The following is an 8,353-nucleotide window of genomic DNA, read 5'->3' as shown; positions in this document are numbered from 1 at the left end:
CCAGTGAATATTAGTGTCGGTGTGGTTTTTGCCAGTCACCCACCACAACGCAGGTGGGAGGACGCGATTTGTTAATCGCAGGACCACACCCTGTAGCCCCTTCAGACCGAGCACGCCAGGTTTGCTTTGTTCTTGCTTCAGTTAGGCGATTTTATTCAGAATAGGCGAGGTTTTTCGAACTGTAGGGGTTAAATGTTGCCTTCAGTTTTTCTTCAGTAACAGAGGTCCTTCTGGAGTTGAACAAAACCGTCTGGCAGCAACAAGAAGGAAAATAAATACTTCGACCTTGGGCTGATGCCTCTTCAGTATCAGCTTCACGCGTGTTCTTGAAACTTTTTATCAGATTATTATTATCATTATATTTTTACTGTATCCAGACAGTTACATTCAACTTCGGAGAGTACCCAAGTAGTAATGATGTTTATAAAGGGTTGGTTTGATTCCTCCAGTTTGACAGGTGTCTCCGAAGTTTAATAAAATGATCTGGTTGCAGCATTGCTAGAATATATAATACATCATCGGAGTGAAGTGGTTGAAATTGAGAAGACGACGGTGTGTGGTAGTCCTCAGTTCCTGGTGGTTATATATGAATCAGTCCTGAACATCATATCTAGTTAACCTGCATGCCGCGTTACAGAGCACATTCAGCAGTGGAAAGGAGAAGCCACACATACCTTTATTCTCATGATGAGTTCCATAAATGACCAGCACAAACTAACACCCAACTGCCGCGCTTCCCACAACTACCAGACAAACATCTTCACTTCATTATTGTACCTGGCCTCCTTAGGTGTATTATCTGTTTTGTTGCCGTCGCCAAACGATTTTACTCAGCTCATAAGACCCCTGATAGTAAAGGGAAATAGCTAGTCTTCACCCTCCTCTTCTGTTTGGTGACGCCTTTGATTATTTTATTGAAGCTAAGAATAACTCCCACTTGTGTGACCCCCTTCGTGTTCCCCCTCACCTCACGCCTCTGTACTGAACCTGTGTCTCGCCATACATCTTCCTCTCCAACCATTCTACTCCTCTACCCTTTCCCTCCACCTCCTTCTTGGTCTTCCTCTTCTTCCAGCCACCCCACTCTCACCCACTGTCATACACCCGTCTTTGTGTTCTCCTGTACCTTGTTATCTATGTACCTCTACCTCTTCTGTAAAAAAAAAAAAAAGTCTCTTGTATTCCGCGCACACCTTGGCCCTCCTCCTCCTCTCCCTCCTCTGTTCTCCCCCACCTTGTCGCAACACCTCGTTCTCGGTCTAACTGTTCTACTGACCACTCCACTCCTACACCTCCTCCCATGTTCTACCCTCCTTATCATTGCACCTTGTTATCGGCCTGTTTCTTCTTTCCCCAGCCACCTGACTTGCACACCTGCACCCATGAACTCATCCACCTTATCATTGCACCTTGATTTACTTCTTCGTACCACCTAACTCACCATTCATATAGCCCCTCTCATGTACTTCCCTCCCCTCCACCTTAGTCCTTCACCACATTCTCGGTCTACCTCTTCTTCCAACGACCTCATGCTCATACACGTCTTTTGTCCTCCAGACCTTGTCCCTGTACCCTGTTCTTGATCTGCTTCTTCTTCCAGCCAGTCCATTCTAATAAATCTTCCTAATCAGTCTGTCAGTCTCCAGTCTGTCTTCTGACCTGACACTAATCCCTCTCTGTTCTCCCTATCTAAATCAGCGTGTTGGTTTTTTCATGTACAGTACTTTGGCTCCCATCCATTTGGTCCTCAGATAAACCATTTTTTATTTCTTCCCTGTGGTGACGTTTAGTCTATTCTCATCAATAGACGATTTTCCTCAGCTTAGGGAGAACTCATGTAGCGAAGGGGTTACTGAATGCTATATCCAACTCCTGCAGATCGGAACATAATCGTCTTGCCATCACTAGACAATTTTACTCAGCTGAGGAGAGATCATTTGTAGTTAAGGATAAAAAAAATACAAAAAGCCTCCCCAAATCTAATTAACTTTTCTAGGGGTACCAGAAATAAAGCTGAAAAAAGGTGAAAAAGACGTTCTCGGGCGGCAGGTACTAAATGATCTTCCCTCCACTAATCTCACTCGGATCCTCATTAATCTCGTTTTGGCTCATCCCAGAACGTCTCAGAAATATTTACAAGACGTACACAGTTTCTCAGAGAGTCCCGTATACTACCTTGAGATAGAATAGGTCGGATAATTAAAAAGATCCTGAGAAAAATATGACCCTTCACTGACATTTAGGTTTGGCCGCGGTAAATCCCGCCACCATATAGGATAATCGTATCTTATTGCTCTATGATAAGAAACATGCATGAATAAAGATATAAATAGATGAATAAAGATACGGTGAAGCAGGCAAACTAAACAGAATTAAAAACGTAGACAGATGAAATGTTGATGAAACGCAGCAGATGAAAATAAAGGAAGAAATAAAATGACTGCATGCATTACAGTCATCTATATTATAATGATCCGATTTCTGTATGTTTGTTGGTTTGTTTGTTACTGTAACACAGCAAGAACGGCGCAACGTGGCGTAATTTTTATTAGAGGAGGTTACCGTTAAAATGCTTTAACTTGAAGAAAAAAACAATTTCCAGTCTAATCGGGCCACCGGTTGCCGAGTTATGACTCATTTCTGTCCTTTTGACATCGAGCGGAGGCCGCCAAAGGCGGCCTTTAAGCCAGTTGAATAAAATGTGCACTTTCGTTGCACGAGTCCTATTCCTTAATTCACCAAGAGGCAGATGAAATTGTACCTGATACGTAATGCCGCCAGGGACGTGGGCCGATCACCTACCCTAAGATTTATTGGCCTGCGGTAGCCTAACCTCGGCCTCTACACGGCGCCTGGGGTAAAACAGAGCATTTTTTTTTTTCTTTACCACGAGGTCTGGGTAATTCCTCCACTCAGCTACTGTCTTTCTTATTCTTTTCTTGTTATTTCCGTATTCTCTTCTTGCTATTTTCGAAGGCTTTTGTTCAACTTGGGAGAGATTTTGGAAGTGGGGGAATTAAATACAGGCTTCATTAACCCCTGAAATACGCGATACCTTTCCTCACTTCAGTAAAATCGTCTGCAAGTAACAAAAAAAAAAAAAAAAAAAAAAACTTCATTCTAGCAAAGGACTTAGCCTCTTCAAGCCCAGGACTTTTTTGGTAATCAAGCAATCGACTTTATTCCGTTTTAGGATGACCTCTAGTTGTGAAGAGGCTGGTGAATGCTATATATAACGCCTCCCAAGCTGAGTAAAATCGTCTGGAGGTAGCAAGGATAGATCATAAAAGACGTCCTCGGGCTAAAGGGGTGAGGGAAGTGAGAATAAGACCAAGGCCAATATTCTTGCCAGTTAAGGAAGCTCCCTAACACCTTTTCCTAAGTGATTTATTTTACACATAACTGCCCTCTTCCGTGTTACATAAATCCTTCCAATATCGCCATACTCTGCATAAATAACGTACAAAGGGATATTAACAACCCATATCCAAAAATAAATCACTAAGGAAGAGGCGTTAGGGGCTTTCTTAACCGACGAAAATACGCGCCCAGGAACGAGGTGGAGAGATATAAGATGAGGAGTACATGAGGGAGGGCAGCTTGAATTGGGAGGCGGGGAGGGAGGGGCTATTAGTGGTGATGGAAAGGCTTCCCTCCTTCAGTCCAGTGACTTATACTTTATTCATACTACCTTCAGACGATAATTCTGCTTAGGGGAGATTTTTAAGTTGGAGAGGTCTGACACAGCCTTCATAATATTTCACCATCGCAAGCAACCTTCCTTGTCTCTCGGTGGCAGGATTAAAACGAAAAATATGTCATCAGAGTGAAATGGTTAAGGACGTTGCCTACCACCTCTTCCTTACCAGTTAGTTTTGCATACAACGCGTCAGTATTTTATCTTTGTTAATCGTATGGAGTCTGTGTCGGTAATGAAGAGGCGTGAGTGGCATACAAGAGAGAAGTTGTTGTGGCACACGGCTTATTTGAACGTGAACTTGGTGGATTACATGATGAAACTGCCCTTCTATTGCAGTGCACCATCTTCCTGTTTGAGAATTGAGGCAGTTGAGAGACGTTTCTGTAATCAATGTACCCGATTATATCGATGCCTCAACGTAAAGCCGTTCTTCTACAACACCACATAATAAACACAAAAAAGAAAGTATTTAAGTGTAATGTGCATAATGAATAAATAAGGAAGAGATACTACAGTGTGAATCACTACTCTGAGGTCCAGAATAACGCCAATATATCCATTATTTCTGAACGGATTTAAGTGAAACTTCTTATAACAAACTTAAGTCTGTGTCAGTCATATACTGTATCTGAGAACTCTGTGGCATTCGAACTGAAAGAATGGAAGGCTGGAAATGAAACGCAGTTCTTCCACCATCGCGGTGCTGTGGCCATCACCTGGTCAACTGCACTTAGCCAGTGATCATGCCGTACTCGACAACTGACAGCGTCATCATAATTTTTCTCATGACTTACTTCAGTACTTTTCCCTGGTTGTGGAGTCATTATAAGGGAAAGATATTTAAAAATAAACCCTACTCATTTGGTCTGCGGAAAAAAAAAAAAAAAAAAAAAAACATACCAGAGGATAAGCTGAACCAAAAATTCGCCGGTTTGGAACACCGGGATCAGTTATGTTTAAACACTGAATAATACCGGTTTCAAAACTTGTAACTGTGGATAAATTGCAAAGAAATGAAAAAAGTAAGTGCCAAATTTCACATCGAAAATGTTTCAAATATTATGGGGCGTCAGAACTGTGAATCATCAAGTAGAAGGCCTTGTAAGGCCTCCAGAAAGTTTTCCAATGATTGATAATGGAGAGACTTTTAAGACGTTTTTGTGTGTGCCACCTTGGATGAACTCTGTCTTTATGCGTATGGGGGCAAGAAGTGGATAAGGAAGTGAGCTTGAACGGTTTTACTGCACTCCCTTCCTTGTATGTCGAAACCCAGCAGTTACATCACTCCCGCCTTCCTTACTTCGCGTAGTTTTCCTTCAGTACTTTATTTTCTTACTTCGTTTCCTCCAGGTAGTGGATAAGGGAGTAAGATTGAATGGTTTTTTACTGCACTCCCTTCCGTGTGCGTCGAAGCCTATCATTTGCATCACATACGCCTTCCTCTTCCCTTTCTTTTTTCATTTGCACTTACTTCTCATACAGTATTTTTTTTTTCTTGATTTTCATCCCTGTTGCCTTTGTTGGATCTGTTTTCCTTCATTCATTCCTTCTTTCTTGACTTTATTTTTGCTTAACTTATACCTTTCGTTCACATTTTCCTCCTTTATTCATGGGTTCCTTCCTGTCCTATTTTTGCCTTAATCGTGCGTGTTATTTCCTCCATTTATGCCTTCGTTCTTGCCTTTATTTATTCTTCATTTCGGACATATCTCTTGTTCTCAGTTATTATTCATTTATCCCTTCTTCATTGCTACCATTTTTACTTTATTTATTCCGTCTTTTTTTTTTTTTTTTTTTTTTTTTCCGCTTAGATTCAACTCACCCCGAATGTCTTTGCGTTTCACTCTTTCTGTTGGAGGACGATTTTGTCCAGCTTAGGAGAGCGCCGTTGTAGTGAATGGGTTAATGAGGTCTCTATCTAACCCCTCCACTTCGACAGGCCTCTCCCAAGCTGAATAAAATCGTCTGGAGATGGTGAGAATATACAAGACCATAGACTTTAAATTTTTCTTACATTATCCTTCCATTTTTTGTATATACCGCGTTTTCTGTTCCTTCCCTCCTTGTTTTTATTTTTGTTTAGCTTGTCTCCCTTTTTCTACTTTCCTTTGCCTTCATACTTTTTTTTTTCTGTTCTTTTACATTTTCATTTTTCTTCCATGGACCTTCATTCATTTCGTTCATTTGTTTTACTTCGGTTTTTTTTTTTTTTTTTTTTTTTTTTTTTTAGCTGGTTTTGTCCCCACGCCATATTTCTCCTGCTTCTCTCTCTCTCTCTCTCTCCGTTTGTCTCCTCTACTCCGTGTCCCATTCTGTCTCTTCCTCAGTCTCCTTCTCCCTCCCAACCTACCCACCCTTGGGCGGCCACACCCATTCCACTCTGCTATCACGGAAGCCATTGCACTCCACACACACACACACACACACACACACACACACACACACACACACACCAAAAAAACATACACAAGCACCAAAATGAGGAACACAAACACAGACGCATACAGACATACTAAATCCAGCCCTTCCAAAACCCACTGACATTTTTTTTCTTTACTAAATATTCTAGTATCGTATTACTCTCAGAAAAGAAATAGGAGTCCTCGAAATTCTTTGTCACGACACAGAAAATGTTAGCGAATATCTAAAACCCCTGAACTTTTTTTTCTTTTTTTTTTAGATATTTTTTATTATTATTTTCATGTCCTCTTCGCTCGTTTAGTACTTTTGTTGTAATTACGGTTCTGATTTATAATGGATTCTTCAGTCTAATTACGTATATTTTCCAATCATGCTATTTCCAGACGATTTTTTCCTTTTATTTTTTCTCTTTTTTTTTCCCCGTTAGGATAAACCTTTTGAACTTGGGTTAGATATAGCCTTCATCAAACTCTTCTCTACTAGGGTGCTCGCCTGGTTATGTGAAATCTTCTAATAACAGCTAAAAATAAGCTATAAAATTACGTGTTGTGGCTGGAAGGGTTAAATAACATTCTGGATTCCTACGAGATAGCCAGGGATGAGCTGAGATGGGCTTTGAACGTGGGTCAGTTTTATTACCTTTCCTAAGCTTCAGTTGTTTGTAAGATCGCCTTTACATACGTTTGCCTTCACTCACCCACCTACCAGCTACTCAATTGTCAAATCAAGTTACATAATACAAGAAAATAAATAAAAGGTCTGTGTTTAAAACGTAACTTATGGACATTTATCTGTCGTAGAAACTAGCTGAGATCTTTTATGAATATGACCCTGTGGATGGATAGACATATTTACGATCATTTCTCCACCACAAGTAATATTTCTTTCTGCAGGGGGAACAAGGAAAAGAGAGCACTGAATATCCCCATACCTCTTCCGGTAACTATGAATGCTACTTACGACAGGAGGCATTGTCAGATTTCTTTTGTCATTATTTTATTTTATACCTTACTTCTCTTCTGTTACTCGCATCACTTTCGTATTGACAGTGATTGCAGTTATAGCATAAATACATTTAGGTGCTGTATGTAGAAATATACTGACAGAGGGCTAAAGGGCCTCCTGAGCTGACGAGGATATGGGCCAGGGAGCTGATGATGTAATGTTGCCCGTGTATGTGTCCTTAATGAGATTAGAGGTGAGATTAGTGGGACTTCCAGAGGGTCCTGTTAGTGTTACTTAAATCTCATCCGTCCAAGTATTTTTTTAATCGTATTCTTGCTGTTATCAGATAATTTTATTCGGTTTAGGAAAACCTTCTATTCGAGAAGTTTATTGAAGGCTATTCTAAATTTTCCAGTTCGAAAACTCTATCCTGAAGTGAATGAAATCGTCTGGAGACTGCAAGTATCATAAAGTTATCTGAGTGAATTAGTTAATTTTCTCTCATAATCCTCTAATCATGTTGCTTATAGAGGGGCTGTGTACAGCAGACCATCTGTAATCTTTCAGGATTACATGAGATGGGCTGCCGAAACTAATACAGTTCTGGGTGATGTTAACTGAAGTAAGAGGGATAGACAGTGGTTGACTTTGTGTATCTGTTATTCCTTTGAAATCACCCCTTTTGAATGTGTTGCTGAGTTGTAGGATACTGTCTAAATCAGATATATTATATATATATTGTTATATATTTTTCATCCTTCACATTACCTAGAATCGATGACATATCATTGTAACCAGGCTACCACCAGATGACTTTCTTAAATTTTAGAAGGATGTTTACAGATAGTCAGAGGCGCTGCTATGTATATAAACCATACCTTTTTATAAAAAATCTCCCCACATTTAGAATATATATATATATATATATATATATATATATATATATATATATATATATATATATATATATATATATATATATATATATATATACTCACGTCAGTGGACTCAAGGGTTACAATATATTGTAGCATACTCTGATCAACGTATTTTTTAATCCTTCCGAGGTCGTGTGTGGTGACCTGAGATACGCCGTGTGGGGTTTAATGGTGGTGTGAGTGAGATCAGTGTGGGGAAGAGGGAGCTAAGCGGTGTGATCAGAGTCGACCTTGTGTTAGTGGCCAATGAAGGTCCAGTTTTTGTCTCATCTGGAATGTCAACGGGAGGGTGTGGCCTTGCTTCACCCCCACACCCCCCTCTTCCAGTCTCCATCTCCCCCTCCTCCAT

The sequence above is a fragment of the Coenobita brevimanus genome, chromosome 95, assembly GCF_032717465.1.
Source record: "Coenobita brevimanus isolate Jiangsu-jjx chromosome 95, ASM3271746v2, whole genome shotgun sequence".
Classification (NCBI taxonomy): domain Eukaryota; kingdom Metazoa; phylum Arthropoda; class Malacostraca; order Decapoda; family Coenobitidae; genus Coenobita; species Coenobita brevimanus.
This window is presented reverse-complemented; position numbering follows the sequence as displayed.